Below are 17,173 nucleotides of genomic sequence, written 5' to 3'. Positions count from 1 at the left end.
AGAGGGGTGGGAGAGAGGAGGATCAAGCGAGTGGGGAAAACGGGGGATAACGACGGTGGGCGGAAGAGCGACGGAGGATCGCGAGGGAATCTGAAAACGGAGACAATATGGGATGGTCGACGGGACTGTTACTCCCCGCCGTTCGCCGTGGGACTCGTGGTCGTCTCGTGGAACCCTGTATCGCGCGATAAAGATGTTGCAAATTACGAGATACGAAACGGGGAGGGATAAACGCTGCTAGAATAGAAACCGACCTGCAGACCTTCTGTAACTTTACTGATACGTGCAATTGTGCGGCGCGGAGAGAATTTCAATTTCCTAAAAAGTCTTCTGATCCTTTAAAGGGATGTACTTTTTCAAAGGCACGATTATTGTATTTTACAAGTGAATATTATATTTAAAAAAATATCCTGGGAGAGGTGTTTTGCCTTAAAGATAAAAGATGCGAGCCTCTCTAAACTCGGAATAATATTTCTGCGCGACGTTTTCTCCGCGCTGTTGAAGAGAAACAATTTTAACTCAACGATCTTGCGACATACATAATATATAAATATTAGGATAAGTGAAACACCTTTTCTTTCATAAATGAAAGCCTCTCGTCTTCCTAACGGATTTATTTTTAAAGAAATAGTAGATTTCCGCGGATTACCTCTGCGGATGATCAACGAATTATGAGAAATCCCCGTTAAATTTTTTAATCAATCTTTCCATAATTCTAATCTTTACATATAATTGTTTTTATATAAATTAATTATTTGAGAAATGTGCAAGAATGTAAGAAAGGAAAAGGATTACGAGAAGGAAATTTTGCGAAAATTTCGAGCCTCGATTTTCGAAACTTCTACTTTCGAGTTTGCAACAATATCATCGGGATCATATCGATCGCGCCAAATATCTTGGACTCCAAATCGCGCTCGTAAGGTGACAATGGTCGAATCGGGAATTTCTGTCGGGCAAGATAAGACTTTTGATTGACCGACATCTTAATGCCTCACGCCTCGTTGCGCGGAAAAGTGGGAGCGCGCTAAACTGTCATTATCGCGATTGAAAATCACGCGATATTTCAGAAAAAATGTCCAACACTCTTTAGTGGACGCTCTTTGTGCCTATGAGGTCTGTGACAATCTTTCCAGTCGATCAGAAATTTTGTGTCGGTTTTCGTAAGAGCTCTACATATACGTATTTATTTGCATAATTTATTTTGAAAGTGCACGGTTGTGATTTTGAATTTTTATAAAGCTCAGAAAGCTTTTCGCTCCCAAAAAAGCCAACCGTTGCTTTTGCATTTACATCTTTCTACTTAGACTTTTGCATAAATATTTCTCTTTGCATTTGTAAATTTTCTCGCTTCTCTCTTTTCTTTTGTAAAAACACAAACGCGATGAATAGTTTCTTGTACCTTATCGATGTCTAATTGCAACGGTTCAAGTGTAACAAGAAGTGTCTCCACAGTTGTAATCGTTAAGCCGGCAATTTCATGGTTCGCCTCGCACAAAATGCAGCGAGTCAAAAAAACGCGGGAAAACGTTGGGTCCGCAAAGAGAAATGCGCGAGCAATAATAGAAACGGGAGAGGAGCGAAGCGTAGTGCCGGAAGCGTCAGAGAGACGGACAGAGCTCGCGAAGCACACAGATCGAGACAATAAGACGCGAAAGGAATGAGAAACGGGACGCGGGGAACGGACGGACGAGCAGAGTCCATCGCCGGTGACCGCATCGCTACAATGAGAGTTTAATTCGTTCATTGAGACCGCGCCGTATGGCGCAGTCCGCGTGCTGCCATCGCTGATAGAGCAACGGTGACGATGAGATCGAGAGCGCCTGCTCGAGAGCCAAGATGTCCGGGACGGGATGATAGCGCTGATGGAGCACCGTTCACCACGAGAGAGTGGCGGTTTAAAGTGGCCGACAATAGGTACATGTCTCTTCCCAAGTTTTCCCGCTTTTCACACCTGGGTGCTAAAAGTAAAGACCTTTCACGTCGCTTAGGATAACGCGCATTTACACACGCGGAGTTCATTTATGTTTAATGTGTCCGTGAACTCGCTTAGGGAGCGTCGAAGATCATTGCGCTACTCTACCTAGCGGGACCTAATTGCGTTTTCTAGCATGAAATAATTACACACTTTGCATGTGATTAAATCCATGATTTATATCGCGTCTTGTTAAAGCGTTAATTACACATGCGATATGTAACACGTCGCGTGAAGCAAAGTACTTGTTCAATAGCCACGTGGAATTAAATCAAGGACGCGGGATAGAAAAATTTGCTGTTTTATTCATCTCTTTATTCATTTTCAATCTTTTCTTTTTTTCTCTTGTTTTTTTTTATCTGCATTTAATAGATACGCAGAAGCATATGGAAGAATATCAGTCCTATTTTTTTTACCTTTTTCAAGATATCTGAAATATAGATTAACGAGTCAATCATCCATATTCAAACATGTCGATTGACATGTCAATGTCAAATAATTTCTCGCGCGGAAAAATAGGGCTACATTTAAGAAATCTTTTCAAAGATAGACTTTTTTCTATAATTAACATTGATGAATAATTTGTTGCAAATGTCAGAAATTTAAATTAAATTTTAAAGTTATAAATATTAAGCCACATCTTTTATTAATCGACATCGATTAAAGTCAATAGATTAAAATGCTATTTTTCTTCAGTTATTTGATAATTTGACAGTTTTTTAGCTGAAATTGGTATTATTATTGAATACAAGAGTCTTGGCTCTTTTTGAAGAGATGACGTTGGTCTTGTTACAGTATGTCACTGGCAGATATTGCGACGAATTATATATCGCTGGAAAGATGACGCCAAGAGCTCTCCATAAAAACAAATTGGTGCCATTTGAGTTATTTACAATACTACGTTGTGTCAGCGAAAATGAGTCAAAAAGAAAAAAGAATATTTGCGATTATAATGTACGAGTTTTAGAAAGGATAAAAAATGGTAAAGGCTGTAAGAAACATTAGGTATTTCCCAAATGCCAATCACAAATGTTTTTCACAGCATTCGTCATTTTTGTTCATTATAATCGCACGCAAATGTTTTTTTTTTCTTTCATTTTTGCTGAACACAAAATAGCGCATAAATAACGCAAGTCGTTTCAACTTTTTTCTATGGACAGCTCTTGGCATCACCTTTTCAGTATATAATTCGACATAATATCTGCTAATGCTGATACATTGTACCTACTGGTTAGCACTGGCTAAAAGGACTAATATTTTTGCATCCGATAATATATTTTATTAAAATAACAATCATTAATAATACTAAACAGTACGAATAAAACAGTAAATAAAATTCTTTACTATATCTTCATTAAACAGATTTGCTCGAAAAAATTTATGGTTCGTATAATTCTGCAGAATTTATAGCAATATAAAACACTAAAATATATGAGAGATTTGAAAATTTTGTAAATTTTTTTTAGTTGGGTAGATTGGTCTGCTATGATACATCCATTTGGAAGTGGTGTTGCCATTACTTAAAAAATTATCCGTTCTAGCGTTTTCTACGATTAATAATTGTTGTGCTCGCGATATAGCAGTAAAAAACTTCTCAAGCAAAAAGAAAACAAAGGCGAAATGCACTATCATCCTAATTTCTACTATTCGGCTTACGGTATTATTAATTCTCCTCGCTTCAGAGACGTCACGAATTCTCAGCGGAGAACTACACTCCGAAGTTGTTAGCCCGTACTTAGCGGAATGACGTGCTGTCAGTCTTGCTCTCCAAGGAGATCGATTGTTAACTCAGCGTTCGCAGGTCCATTCCTTTTTGCTTTTGAACGACTGTATTTCATAAGTTTGCGAATCTAAGTATGACTAATCGACGCGAGCGAAAATGCGTGACTCGTGAAAATTATTATTTCCTTATTATCGTACAATACGACAATAATTTCAATTTTCGCGATTCTCCTTTCTCCTCCTCTTTTTCGCGATTGTATTAGCAGCAATATTTTATTTTTAGTCTATCTACTTTTTAGTCTTATAACGAATTACAAATGCGTGCGACTAAAATTGAGCAGCGCGGTTTAAACGTAATATCGTCCCTACTGTCACGTGTCGAGGTAATAATTTTTTAAGAGTTCAATTGAAATATTAATAAGGAATTAAGTTAAACGTACCGCGTGTTCGATCGGCAGAATTTTGTTGCGTCGAACTATTTGTCACGCGTTAAATATTTATGTGTCACACGTGCGACGCAGTCAAATACGATGTATTTATTAATGATATTCGATGAATACAAAGCATCGGTATCGATCAATACCGAATTACGTTCCATCAACGAATCCTTCGTCATTCGCTTCAGCGTAAATATTTATACGCGGCAATTTCATATTTTACACTTGGCCATTTCCCGGACAAGGATAGAATTACAAGCTTTACCGAATGCTAATTAGAAAGCACATCTCATGCATATTTCCCCGACTTTTCCGCGTTCTGAAAAGGTAAATCAGCATGGTAAAATAAACTTTTTTGCTGCGTTTCTCCGCTCCTCACTTCCTCCCCCTCCTCGTCGTGGAATTATTCAAAATTTATAATGATTAGGTACAGTAGATATAATAAGCATGCGATGTAAACGCGGAATAACGCGATCGCTCGAAATAACGGCAAGAGTATGAAAAGCATGAAAATATGATAAGCTTGTTACGCGCTCTTTCGAAATTTTGCGCACCCTCACCGATCTCTCGTCGAAATGCACTTCTTGCCTGCATTTTACACAAGTGGATTAATTAAAGCAGGAGATTATCAACTGTACCGAGTACTATCAAGGCAGTTTTGAAAAATGGAAACGCATTATGCGCGAGCATTAGCGAGGATGGAAGTCGTCGACAAGCCGCAACGAGAACACACTAATTTTTGTCGCCCTCTCCTCTTTCTTCCCTCCCCTGAAAAAAAAGGCTCCTCTTTTTAATAAAGCAGTTCGATGCAGTTTATCAAAGGCACGAATCAAAGGCTAAAATATAAATATATGTATGTACGTATGCTCGTATAATTTTTTTACTTGTATTTAGTGAACGCACACGACATTATGAATAATTAAATTTTACAGATTAAACTGGCAGCGAGCGCGACGTCTGCCGAGAACGGCAATTCAAATCTCTCTCTCTCTCTCTCTATTATTTGTTCGCGGCGCGAACCGCTTATCCTGCCTGTCAGAATTTTATCAAATGCGCCCGGATATCGTGTGTACGGGGATACCAATTAACTGCTCGAAATAAACGGGGCCGGCATATTTCCTTTAACGTTAATGAACATTCGCGGGTACGGGCGGGCGAATTATTGTTACGTTTAGTTTAAAAATTATGCTCGACGGTTAAATATTTGCCGTTACACGGGAAATGTAACTCGCGGAATCAAAACGCGCGGCACCGCGCGCATTCTCGATTTACCCCCGCTAATGAAAGCTAAAGTTTTGTCAGACAATACTTGCGGGACCATTCACTTCATTTCCGTTATTACGTACGCCCGCTGCGATAAATCTGCTTGTTCTCATTATTATGCTAAACGAAATACTCGCCCTGGATCCGCGAGCTCGCCTGTTTGTGACGTTATCGTTACTTTGATTAGCGATAATTGCATTAATGCGCAAAAGTAATAAAATATATTTTGCAGTTACTTAGCGTGGAACACTATACGTACTTAAAAAAATTTACGTCGAAAGATCGAACAATTACGCGAGCGCTTTTGCGGAAAGTCCATGTGAAAACAGCGCAGAAGTATACAGTAATGATAGCGTAACAGTGTTTCAAAGAACATTTTGAAACTACTAGTTTTCACCGTGCTGTATGCGTAACGTTACGCGCGAACATTCGTCTCCGTTACTTTCCACGATATTTTCGCCGTAATAAAATTACGCCGCGCGTTGCTCCTCATTTTTCTGCTCGTGAATTAATACATATCGCGGTGGGAAAATTTGTATCAAAACTTTTCGCACGGAGGAAAATTGTGACGTATATACTTGTAGACGGGTCGTGTTAAAGTAGATTTTAAAATCCACGCCGTCAGTCGGTCAATTACGACACTTTAATGAACCACAAGTGAAGAGGGAAAGGGGAAAAAGCGCGAGCGCGCGGTTAAGCCGACTTGTTTCGTTCGGGCAGACGCGAGTTCTTGTCTCTTTTATGTAGCAACGTGCGAGAACGTGCGAAAGAAAGGGACAATGATTATTTCTCTGTAAATCCGCGACGAGGACGACGTGAAATAAGAGAGCGCAGTAACTGCTCGCTGAAACGTGCCGCATCGGCGTTGCAGCAAGTGGTACAAGTCGACGGCGGGGTCCGACCATTACCGCCGACGAAGGACGAGAGGAACAACGGCGGATCGTTCTCTCGCTTAAATTAAACTCGACATCTTCGACTTTGCTATCCCGTCCCCTTTTTTAATTTCGACAATACTACGAGCTACAGAAAACCCGTGTTAACGAAACGAACAAACAACTGCATCGATGCATTTCCAAATGAATTTAGGCGTTTAAGATAAGCAAGGCATAAGTGCGTGCGTGCGTGCGTGCGTGCATGTGTGTGTGTGTATCGAAATAAGATTGTTTTAGAACTCAGCAGACTCCACATTCATAGTGAATTTCCATATTTACGACTTTCCGTGGAATGTCGTTCCGAAAAGTGTTTGCGGTTTTATTTCGCGAGTAAAATTTATTTATAATTGAACGGTTTCCTACTAAAGCCAAATAAGTCCAAAAAGTTATATTTTCAGGGGAAACAAAAACTCTTCTCATCTTTAAACTCAGTGTATAAATATGGTAATTTTTCTCCGGGCATATAATAAGAATAAGAACAAAGTTTTAAGCTTTGATTAATATTTTGTGAGAATTCATATAAAAAATAAAAAAAAGTTTCAAGGAATTTTATATGTATTATATCATGTAATTATATCATGTAATATTTTACAGTTGTCTTTTTTAATAATATTAACAATGATAAAAAGTGAAGAAGGAAATATTATTTAAAGCGTAAGACAATGAATTGTTTTATTTTTTATTTACAAAATTTTACAAGTTGTTCTTAACGAAAATATTATTCTCTGTTTCTTTTTATATATTATAAATATGAAATGTTTCTTTGACCATGTAATAAGTATAAGAATAAAGTTTTAAGCTTTAATTTTTTGTGAGAATTTATTAAAAAAGAAAAAAGGCTGTATTTGGTTCTTGCAGAAATTTTATATTTACGATTTATTTATATTTATATTTAGGATAGGTTTCCTGTTTATATTGATAAATTTATATTTATTTATATTTAGGTTTCCTGTTTTTTATTTGATTCTTGCCGGAACAAAATTGTTTGCGATGTGACGCTATTGATAGAGAATGATTTAGCATCGTAACCCAGATTTAAAAAAAATGGATTTGTTTGGTTTTTGGTTTAGGAAAACTTTCAATTGCACTATTTTAAAAAGATATCACTTATTTACGTACGTTATGTATATTACATATTGCATAAGAGAGATAGCTCGAATCAACGGTTTCTTATTTCTTTTTTTTTTTAAAGCTAGCGGTCAAATATGAAGAACAAGATTAAAACTTCGATATTATTTATTAACAAGAATTTAATTTTAATACTTATTAAATTGAAATCAAGAGTTGTAATTATCTATTTATTGCATCATTAATTTTAAGTAGTTCTGATTAATGCGATAAGAAATTAATTAACAATATTGTGTTTCAACTGCTTTCTGTTTAAATAACTATCAATTACAATTTACAATTATCAATTTATATCACTTGATAAATTATTTTATTAATAAACTGAATATTATAAATTATGAAGCACATAATTTGATATTCTTGTTAATTTACATTAAAGGAAAGAATAATACATATTTTAATAAAAATATCTTTTAATGATGTTTTAGCTAACTTGCCCAAGTTTAATAATAAAAAAGTTTTAATACACTAAGATTGTTATTCATATAGTTTGTGTTCGATCTTGTGTTCAAAATTATCCTCAGTATAATCTTCTTGTAAAATCACTTCATTGTCTGGATGAAATACCTACTACTCTTAGACTATCCATAAGCAGATTAAAACGATCTTGAAGACGTAAGATCGAAATACACAATTATTCTGAGATTATATAAATGTGTATATATGTATATATATTTATATACTCTATTATATGTATGTATACTCACACACACGCACGCACGCACGCAAACACACACACACACACACACACATACATACAATAGAACTTTATTTGTTCTTTTGTTTAGAAAAAAAGATTGAATTAATTGAGAACGCGCTATTAAAAAGCAATATGTTTAAGTGGAACGATTAAATGTGACATATCGTTATGACGTGTAATCTAAATCCGCGATAAAAAGTACCACGTTCTCTTCATTTTAAAGATGTAACACGACTGGAACACTCTGTATCTCGCTCCTCACGGTAGGAGTTTTGATTATTCTAATTACACCGAAATATAAATTATTCGGACGTACGTTTTGAAATAGCACTCTCTGGAATTTGAATCGGAAATTCCGGGATCCTCGGGAAAATATCGATCGATTCGGCGCGCAGCGTTTCACCAACTCCATGAATAAATTTACATCCATCGAACCAGGAAGTCTCTACTTTTCTAATTGCAATCTCGCTTATTTGCTCGACACGTCACGCTTCCATCGTATCGGGACACGAAAGCGAGGTAGCGTGTATGCACGCTCGCTAATATTTTAATAGTCATGACGGTAGCACTAGGCTGCTGTGCCATTGTCGATGACGAGGACGGATTTTATCGACGTGTTGACTTTACCGCCATTTCGCCGTGCAGGGCGGCTGACTACCGGGTCAATCGCACCGTGAAAATCGGATATGACGTTTGCTCTGCCCGCTATCACGAGTGTTCCCGGCAGCCAATCAGGGTCATATTACGCGAAAGTTCGTACGCGAAATCACGGTATCCACCGGAGCGCAGACCGCACTCGTGCTTGCTCTTTCTCTCAAAATTATGGAGTAGAGCGATAAGAAAACTTCTTTTTCCATTATTCCACTTCTGCAGTATCATTTTTAATAATGCATATTTTCATTAACGTAGAGTCGATTTTTTTTTCTCAGAAAGGGTAGCTCTAAAAATATTAACATTTATCAATATTTTCCATGATTTTTACTGAAATACGATGTATTTTTATAGTTTAATAACCTCTTGAACCTCTTGAATTAAAATTCAACTGATATTTACTTTGAATTAATTACAAAGTTTTACTATAGGAAGAAGTGATTTACCGATACTTTTTTACTTTTAAACTGTTAGTTAAAGTATTAATTATAAAACATTATTTGAAATGTTTTTATTACTTTTTGTTAGTTAACTGAATTAAATTAGAAGGAAAACAATTATAATTTAATTTATAGTACAATTTTTTCCTAAAACTTTGTTATAAATATAAATTATTTAGTCACAAAGTTCTCTTAAATAAACCTTCTCTAAATACATAATTTTAAAAAATTGTTTATTACAAAACACATGTAATATTCGCCATCAATTTTCAACATTTTAATCCACCATTTATCGCAACATACTTTTTGCTACATGGGAAGAAATGACTAAGAAACATTAGTTAAATGTAGCTTGCTCGAATTTTTCTGTCACTTTGCTAAAAGTTGACTATAAAACACATTTATTGCAAGACACAACTTTATTAACTAAAATTAAAAGCGTGCTTTAACACAAATAGCTAAGAAAGTGGCAGCTTTTCCACAATAGCTTTTGCGCATAAAAAACTATGCATTTGAATCGCAATTGTTTTTGACGTCACCACATTTATTTGATTCTAGCAACGAATATTTTTTGCTACATGTATTATAGCTACTACGTTTTAACAACTAATAAATTTAGCAATGACGTTTGACACAATATTCCTATTTTACGGACACATCTTGGTTGCCATAGCTACATTTTAACTCTATTGTCCAATCCCTTCTCCGCGAGTATTGTCTTGAGTGATTTTATACTAGAACTTGTAGAAGTTTTTCAAAAGGCCGCGTGTCTTTGACGACCTCGACCTGACCGTAGCCCGCAGACCGTAAAGCGTTAAAGCCAGCGGAAAACTACCAAGTTAGATCCGACAAATGCTAATACTTCTCCGCGCGAAATCCGCCCTTTAATCCCGGAAATCCACCGCGACGAGAACGCGCGAAGGTATCTTTCCGATTTTCCGGTGGCGCGGCTCCTTTAAATTTTTCCGCACACAATAGTCTCTTACGGGAGTCAATAAATTTGCTTTTCCATTTAACTTCGCAGCGCGCCAGACACAAGCGCCGGGTTTTACGCATGCCGCTGTAAGGAAGGAAGGAAGGAAGGAAGCGAGTAAGTACCTACGACGATTGCGAGCGAGTGTCAATAGCCGGCGCGCAAATACCCGGACAAACAGCCGGCGCGGAACAAGAAAACATTTTCGGCAGCGGCTCACGCCCTCACGGTCCAGGAAGCTGTCTTCCTTTCTCTTTCTCTTCCTATCCCTATCTCTCTCGTCGGGTGCCGTCCTCCACTGGCAAACACGATCCTCGTCCGTCAAGTATACCCGGGAGATAAGCCGGAAAATACGGGACGCCCTTAACGCACTCGAGATACCACGACTCGGCACGAAAAACTGATGTATTATGTATTTATTTATTTCTCCCTCGTCGTGTGGCGAGAGAGAATCCTGGACCCGGCGCATACTGTAATGAATTATGCATCTTGATAAGGTGCCTTGTCGAGGCATACGCGTATGCAAGCGTGCGTGAAAAGCTTCGTGATTAGACAATAGGAACTGCGCGCTCGAGGCGTAGGAGTCGAGGATCGGAATCGAGTAAAATTGTTGTCCGATTATTGCGCGCGAACGCAACGACGAAAAATCTCGTTCGCTATAAGTAAATCCTGCGATAAGATTTGCTATGCTTCGTATTTTCACAGCAATATGAATAAATATATACGTTTGTACCGAATTGTCGTCGTGCCATTTCAGTTTCGACGCGCTCAAGCGCGTTCAAGCGCTGGACAAGCGTGAAGATTAATTTTTGGGTAGAGGGAAGCGCGCGCGGTATTATGGAATTCGCTGGTAAAAAGTGAAACAATGCATTATTCACAATAAAATAATCGGAAAGAGAGAAACTCGAAATATTTGATCGTCCGTTTGACGAGATTCGCGGTAGGTCGTTGCTCCATCGCGAATATAACGTTGCGCAACCGGTTTCTGCAGCGGAGAAGGAAAAAAAAAGAGAGGAAGTCATCGTGTAGGTTAACATGTGGGCGGAAGTGACGACGGAAACTCGGTGGAAAGTGGGTCGCCCGAAAGTCGGGCGAAACCCCTTCGAAGTAGAACCCCCTTGGCAGGGACGATGCACCGGGACGAGCGCGATAATTAATATCAGTTTAGCGGCAACTTGGAGGATGCAATAAGTTAATAAGCGGAGCCGCGCGCGCCAAGTTTCGTACCCGCGATCGAGCATCCGACCCCGGGAGAGTCCTGGCTAGAGTTTGAGCCGCCGCTGTCTTCAGCAACTTACACCGACGCGTCTTATCCGCGTGCACACACCCACGCGCGAGTATCCAGGATATCCGCGACGCGAATCGTGCCCCCAGTACCGTGCGCTAAGGGGATTGGGGAGGGATCGCGGATTTCGTTTCCAGCTACGAAAATTGAGAGAAATCGTAGAGAAATTGCTCATCACTGCCTTTGACAGGGTCTACTCTCTCGGGAATTTCGGAAATCGCGCTCATCCCGTCAACCCCGTTTCCCAGGATTTTGGAATGCGCCCTCCCCCCTCCCGTGGACGTGTGTCTTCCGTTGTTACCAAGTTGGTTACAGCGTTGGGCGAGCCAACGGCGTGGAGAGCGCACGCTAGAACGGAGGGCGCGCTCACGCAGCAGGAATCTCCACTTTCGGGTCGGAGCTACCCCGCAGGCATGCTTATCAACCCCACGGGTTCTGCCAAACTATTGCTCGCAACCGATATCCCCCCCCTTGCCCGTATTCCCCTCCCCCGTCCCGCCTCTCTTTATCTGTCTGTCTGTCTGCCGACTTATCTATCTCGCTACTTCTCCCGAACGCTCGATTAGCGCCGTGGTATTGATCAGAATGCTCGCCGGAAATCTTGCTCGTTCTATCGAACTCGCTCATGCTTCTTGAATCAGAAAGGTGTGTATGCCATGCATTTGAGAAACGATTTTTACTTATTTTTAGATACGAGAAAGAATCATATTTTATTTATTAAATAGTGCAGCGTAGCAAACTACATATTTTATAATTGTACAGTGTTGATTCGATTATCGTTTGTCCGTAAGATCTCTCTGAAACGATTTAACTTTTTCCAACTTTATTTTTGCCATTAGATAGTTAAGAATCTTGGCTCTACCGAAAGCGAAATGTGAGTAAAATCGGTTGACTGTAGAAGATAATTATTCAACTTTTTTAACGAAGTTTTTTCTAGTTACAACAATTATTCGTTGATTGGGAGAGAAATATTTGATAAAATCAACCAACGTTTTGTTGAATAGTAATAAAATAAATTTTATAGTTATAATTAATAAATATATAGTTGTTTTAACCAAACAATTTATAGTCTTAACCAAATAATTATTTTCATACAACAAATTACAAAAAATTTTGTTAAATGTAACCAAGTTTTTTGTACCAGTAACTACAAAATTTATTTCATCACTATTCAACCAAACGCGCGTTAGTTGAACTCACTAAACAATTTCTCTCAGTGTACCACTTGTCTACATCTATTGCAAAGGGATTATTTACTTTAATTGTTTACTGTATATAATTGATAATTTTATCACTTATTAGAACGATTCCGGTTCGAGATAATATAAAATTGTAACATTTTCGAGGCATCGTTACACTTTTCAAATACTTGAGAATTACAACTTTTCGGAGCATCGCGTGCTCTACGCGAGACCCACGTAAACGGAAACTAAAACAACCGGGCTGTTTATTTGGAATGTGCGAAAATAACGGGCGATAACGAGCACGCGCTAGAAAAGCAGGGGCTAAGCGGGGCTTGGCATAGATGGATATGCAAAGGTGCGAAACTGCAAGGTGAGAACAATCACAAAGCTTGTCGGACGTACCGACGTGTCGCTAATAGGTAAACACACGTGCATAAACATACCCTTAGCTATGGAAGATGTGTGTGCGCTAAGCAGCCTGCCTATATGCTCCAACTGGTCCAGATAAACCGAAATTACATCGAGGGAACGCCAAACTTCCTCGGCAAAAGCCTCGGATTAAAGCCAATAATCGGGTATTTACGTACGAGGTACGTAGAGACAAATCAAAGAATAAATTTAAATGAAAAGCTTCAACGACTTAAAAATATCAAAAATTTTTATATTTTAATTTCAATTTTTTTTCTAAAAAGTTACAATGAGCCCAACAAGCCGTTCATTACAATTTTAGAATTTATTTATCTTTTAGTCGCTTTGCGTCAAAATACAAGAGTTTTTCAATTCCGTTTCTTTATAAAAAAAATAAAACGCGCGCACACGCAAATAGTTATCTGCCTAGCCACAAGGATTCCAAAAATATGACACACCGTACAAATATTTATTTTGTGTATTTTATTTCTTTTATAAAAGCGATAAGTACTGAGTTCACGAGTTTGATGAATAGTCTTTTTATATTTGATGATAATAATAATTTGTAATTTCGATCTTTCTCTCTCTCTCTCTCTCTCTCTCTCTCTCTCTCTCTCTCTCTATACTAATTTAATAATTTCAAGTTAAATTTAAATATTCATGCTACAGATAAAGATAAAAGAAAAATTATACATATTAAAATCAACGATAAATGATTGACAGTTTTAACGAACACTCGCTTTAATTTGTCCTCGGAAATTTGTAATTTAAGCATTTAGATTCAATTAAAAGATTAAAGATCCGTTTGTATCTTTGTGAGAGTAATTTGATAAAATGTACAATATAATTTTCATTCCGGAAATGAATTTATTTTAATAATTTTGCCTAATAAAAGTCATATTGTGCGAATCTTTTTTTATTATCGCAAATTATCTCAATTCGCACTCGTCTGAAATTAACGAGATATTTGGCGTTCTACCATCCTGTAACATTAGTAAATCAAACAGACTATTCGTCAGCCATTCATTTTCGATGATTGATTCTGTGGCTCTCATCCGTTATCTCTCGCCGATAATTTATTAAACGAATTCACCTAATTATAGATTCTTCTTCGGGACGGTCTTTTTTATAAGTGACAACTTAATCCTCCTCATCGTCTTAAATCTCTCCCTCCCTACCTTCGTTTTATTTCAATCACTTTTTTTGTTCGAGAACATCCATTATGTTCCAGTTCTGCTAGTGACTTTGCATTAATGGCTTGACACGTCGTGTAGGCCAAACAGAGGCGTCATTAAGATAATCAGAAAAATTAATAATTTGCAAAAATGCGGCAAAAATCGCTAAAGTTTATAAATGTCTGATTTTATACTCCAAGTTCTACTTTAGGACTCGCTTTGTTCAGTGGCGCAACTTGCGCTCGACGAAATCAACGTTTCATTGATGCCTCGTCAATTGTTCCATATCGGCGCGATCCATAAGTGCCGTCAAGCCTATATGCCGATGTAGATGTCCGTCGATGATTGACTCACGTGCCATCGCCATGGCGATGGTAACAGTGGAGACACATCGGACCTTTACAACGTTCGATGCGTGGCACGTGACGGGACGCGGAAAGGTAACAAGGATTTAATCGAGCCGGGGTGTGTAACAACGCATGGGTATTTGTGCGTGGGTGCGTTCGCGTAATACCTTGTGGCAGAGAGACTAAAGCCGGAAACCCGCAATTAGTTAGCTCAATTTCCGTTTCGTTTAATTTGCGCCGTTACAACGGACGCGACGTAGCCGATATATGTAGACGACGCGAACGCAAAGGAAGGTGGATTGCCGAATGAATTCTGAATCATTGGCAAATTACGCGCAGGATATCGCCAAATTGTAGGGTTTGTGCTGGAGATATGAGACGGAAGACAGCTTTCATAAATAGAATTCATTTCCAAAGAGTAAAAATCCAAGTACAGTCTTATTTAGTTGATATAATTTTTAAATTAAACTCCCATTTAATTAGATCTAAAAATCCGGATTAAAAATCTCTGTGAAAACACAAATCAAAGAGCTTATTGATCGTCAACTGACGATTTCGACGCATATAATTATTCTTTTATTATTTAAGAATGTATGACAATTTCAATTTTTTATTAGAAATGCAATTTTATCGCGCGAAAATATCTTCACATTTCGCAGAAAAATTTTTTCCAATATTTTACGATTGGTCAGTTAATTGATACGCGGCAGGGCGGGGAGGGAGGAAGATAACGCTTGGGCGTATCGACCATCTGGAATCGCACGGCGATCAAGACTCGCCTTCGGTGCAGTCATTAAAATCGAGCGAGGTAAAGACGACAAAACCACCACATTGCACAATGGCCCTCCCATAGTAAGCTCCTATATAGAGAAGACCGTCAGCGTTCGGTGAAGGGCTCGTCCTCAGGAAGTCGGGAGAGAGACGGGAAGGCGATAACAAACCGTCCGGTTCAATGGCAGCGGCTTCTGGGACAAGACTCTGGGAACGCCATCGTCGAAATAGAAGGTATCTTGAGCCGGCGCGCAATGGACTCGCACCGCGCTCATACCACCCTCGGGGCGCGCGGCCGGGATCGGCTTGACGTACACGGGGGTGGAACGCGAGAACTCGAATACGCTCGAGCGTAATTTCGGAGTCGATTCCGCAGCGAGGCGAGAAACTTTCATCGAGGACTATCATTTATCGAAAGGGGATTACGCGAATTCAATATTTCCGCGTTTAAGCCCGAGATTAAATCTCCGTTAGGGCAAGACGAAATTGACTGAGAGGCGAGATCTTATTATATCTCTGTTCTACCGTCACCTCGAGATCCGATTCAACGAAAACCGATCAATCCTTAGTGTTATTTCTAACGCTAAATCGTTTTTCGATTAGACTAACGAATCCAGTTCGAATCTTCGCTGAGGAGAGAATCGATTGCACATTTCGTCAAGAGCTGTGTGCACGCGCGATTTCCATATTTTCCACGATATACCTCGTACAATCGGCTGTAACGTTTGTATGTACTCTGCGAAAGAAGATTCGGTCGGGAACAAATGCCGTTTAATACTTTCGAGCGTGCTTGCCTCGGAGTGAGTTTTGACTTGTAGATACGCGAGAGCACGAGTGGGATTAAATCTCTGCCGATAATCGACACTCATTGGTAATATCGTGAAAAATGTGGAAAGCAGTACTCCTATCGAATACACAGTTTCGCATCGTTTAAAAGAGTTCGACAAAAATGCTTGTTAATTATTTTTATTGCATAATTAAATTTCTAAGATAAAGCAAAGTATCTTTGAGTATCATTGAATAAATTATCTTATATTTACTTTTTTGTATAAAGTAAAAGCCTAATTAGAATTTTATATAAAACAAGAATCCAATGCACATCTGGTAAAAAGGAATTAAAATGTCTGTTTAAATACTCTTATTACGATATCTATTAGAGATTTGTTTTGTTTGGCTTGCTTTCGTAATAGATAAAAGAGTGGTAGATAAAAGAGAGTGTAGAATAGAATTGAATTGGCAATTGGAAGGGTGAACAACTGAAAACAGGATTAAATGAAAAGACTACGCGAAAAAACATCGCTTTGTTGCTAGATTTGCGAGCTTTTTTTTAGAAAATAATCTTTAAATTTGAAGTTCGGAGCGTCTTTTAAATTTAAGTAGCAGTATGTAAGTTTGTGTGAAACTCGTAACAATTTAACATTTATCCGCAAGTCATACTAGCAATTTTTCATTGAGGAAAAGCTCTAAACTTGCCAAACAGGATCTATAGAATTAAGGTCGCTAATTACGGTACACGTGATTCTCTTCGTTTAGAGTAAATTCTTTTTTTAACAAATGAGTTTTTCTTTGCCAAAAGCAAATACCATTTGTAAAAGAAGTTCAGTCTTCAATAGTTTATTGTTATTCATTATTTAAAAGTCACACAATTTCTTTACATAAAATGTGACGCGGAATACAAATAAATTTTTCGGCGAGCAGGTTTTCATTCCGAGAAATTTCATGCGCACTTTAGAGTTGCAGATATTATTATATTTTAAGCTCTCGAGCTTTAACATGTATATAGAG

At 38.3% G+C, this 17,173-nt stretch overlaps 1 protein-coding gene and 1 long non-coding RNA gene across 2 annotated transcripts in view; both read left to right on the top strand.

The window, feature by feature from the left end:
- LOC105200488 (biogenesis of lysosome-related organelles complex 1 subunit 5) overlaps positions 1–17,173 on the top strand; it is a 99,295-nt gene that overhangs the window by 76,419 nt on the left and 5,703 nt on the right. The gene's annotated exons all lie outside the window — the stretch shown is intronic.
- LOC120358151 lies at positions 68–17,161 on the top strand. The gene is made up of 3 exons (XR_005575098.1): positions 68–1,914; positions 10,270–13,057; positions 13,137–17,161. It is a non-coding gene; the product is annotated as an uncharacterized LOC120358151 (long non-coding RNA).

The sequence above is a fragment of the Solenopsis invicta genome, chromosome 6 (assembly GCF_016802725.1).
Source record: "Solenopsis invicta isolate M01_SB chromosome 6, UNIL_Sinv_3.0, whole genome shotgun sequence".
NCBI lineage: Eukaryota > Metazoa > Arthropoda > Insecta > Hymenoptera > Formicidae > Solenopsis > Solenopsis invicta.
This window is presented reverse-complemented; position numbering and strand designations above follow the sequence as displayed.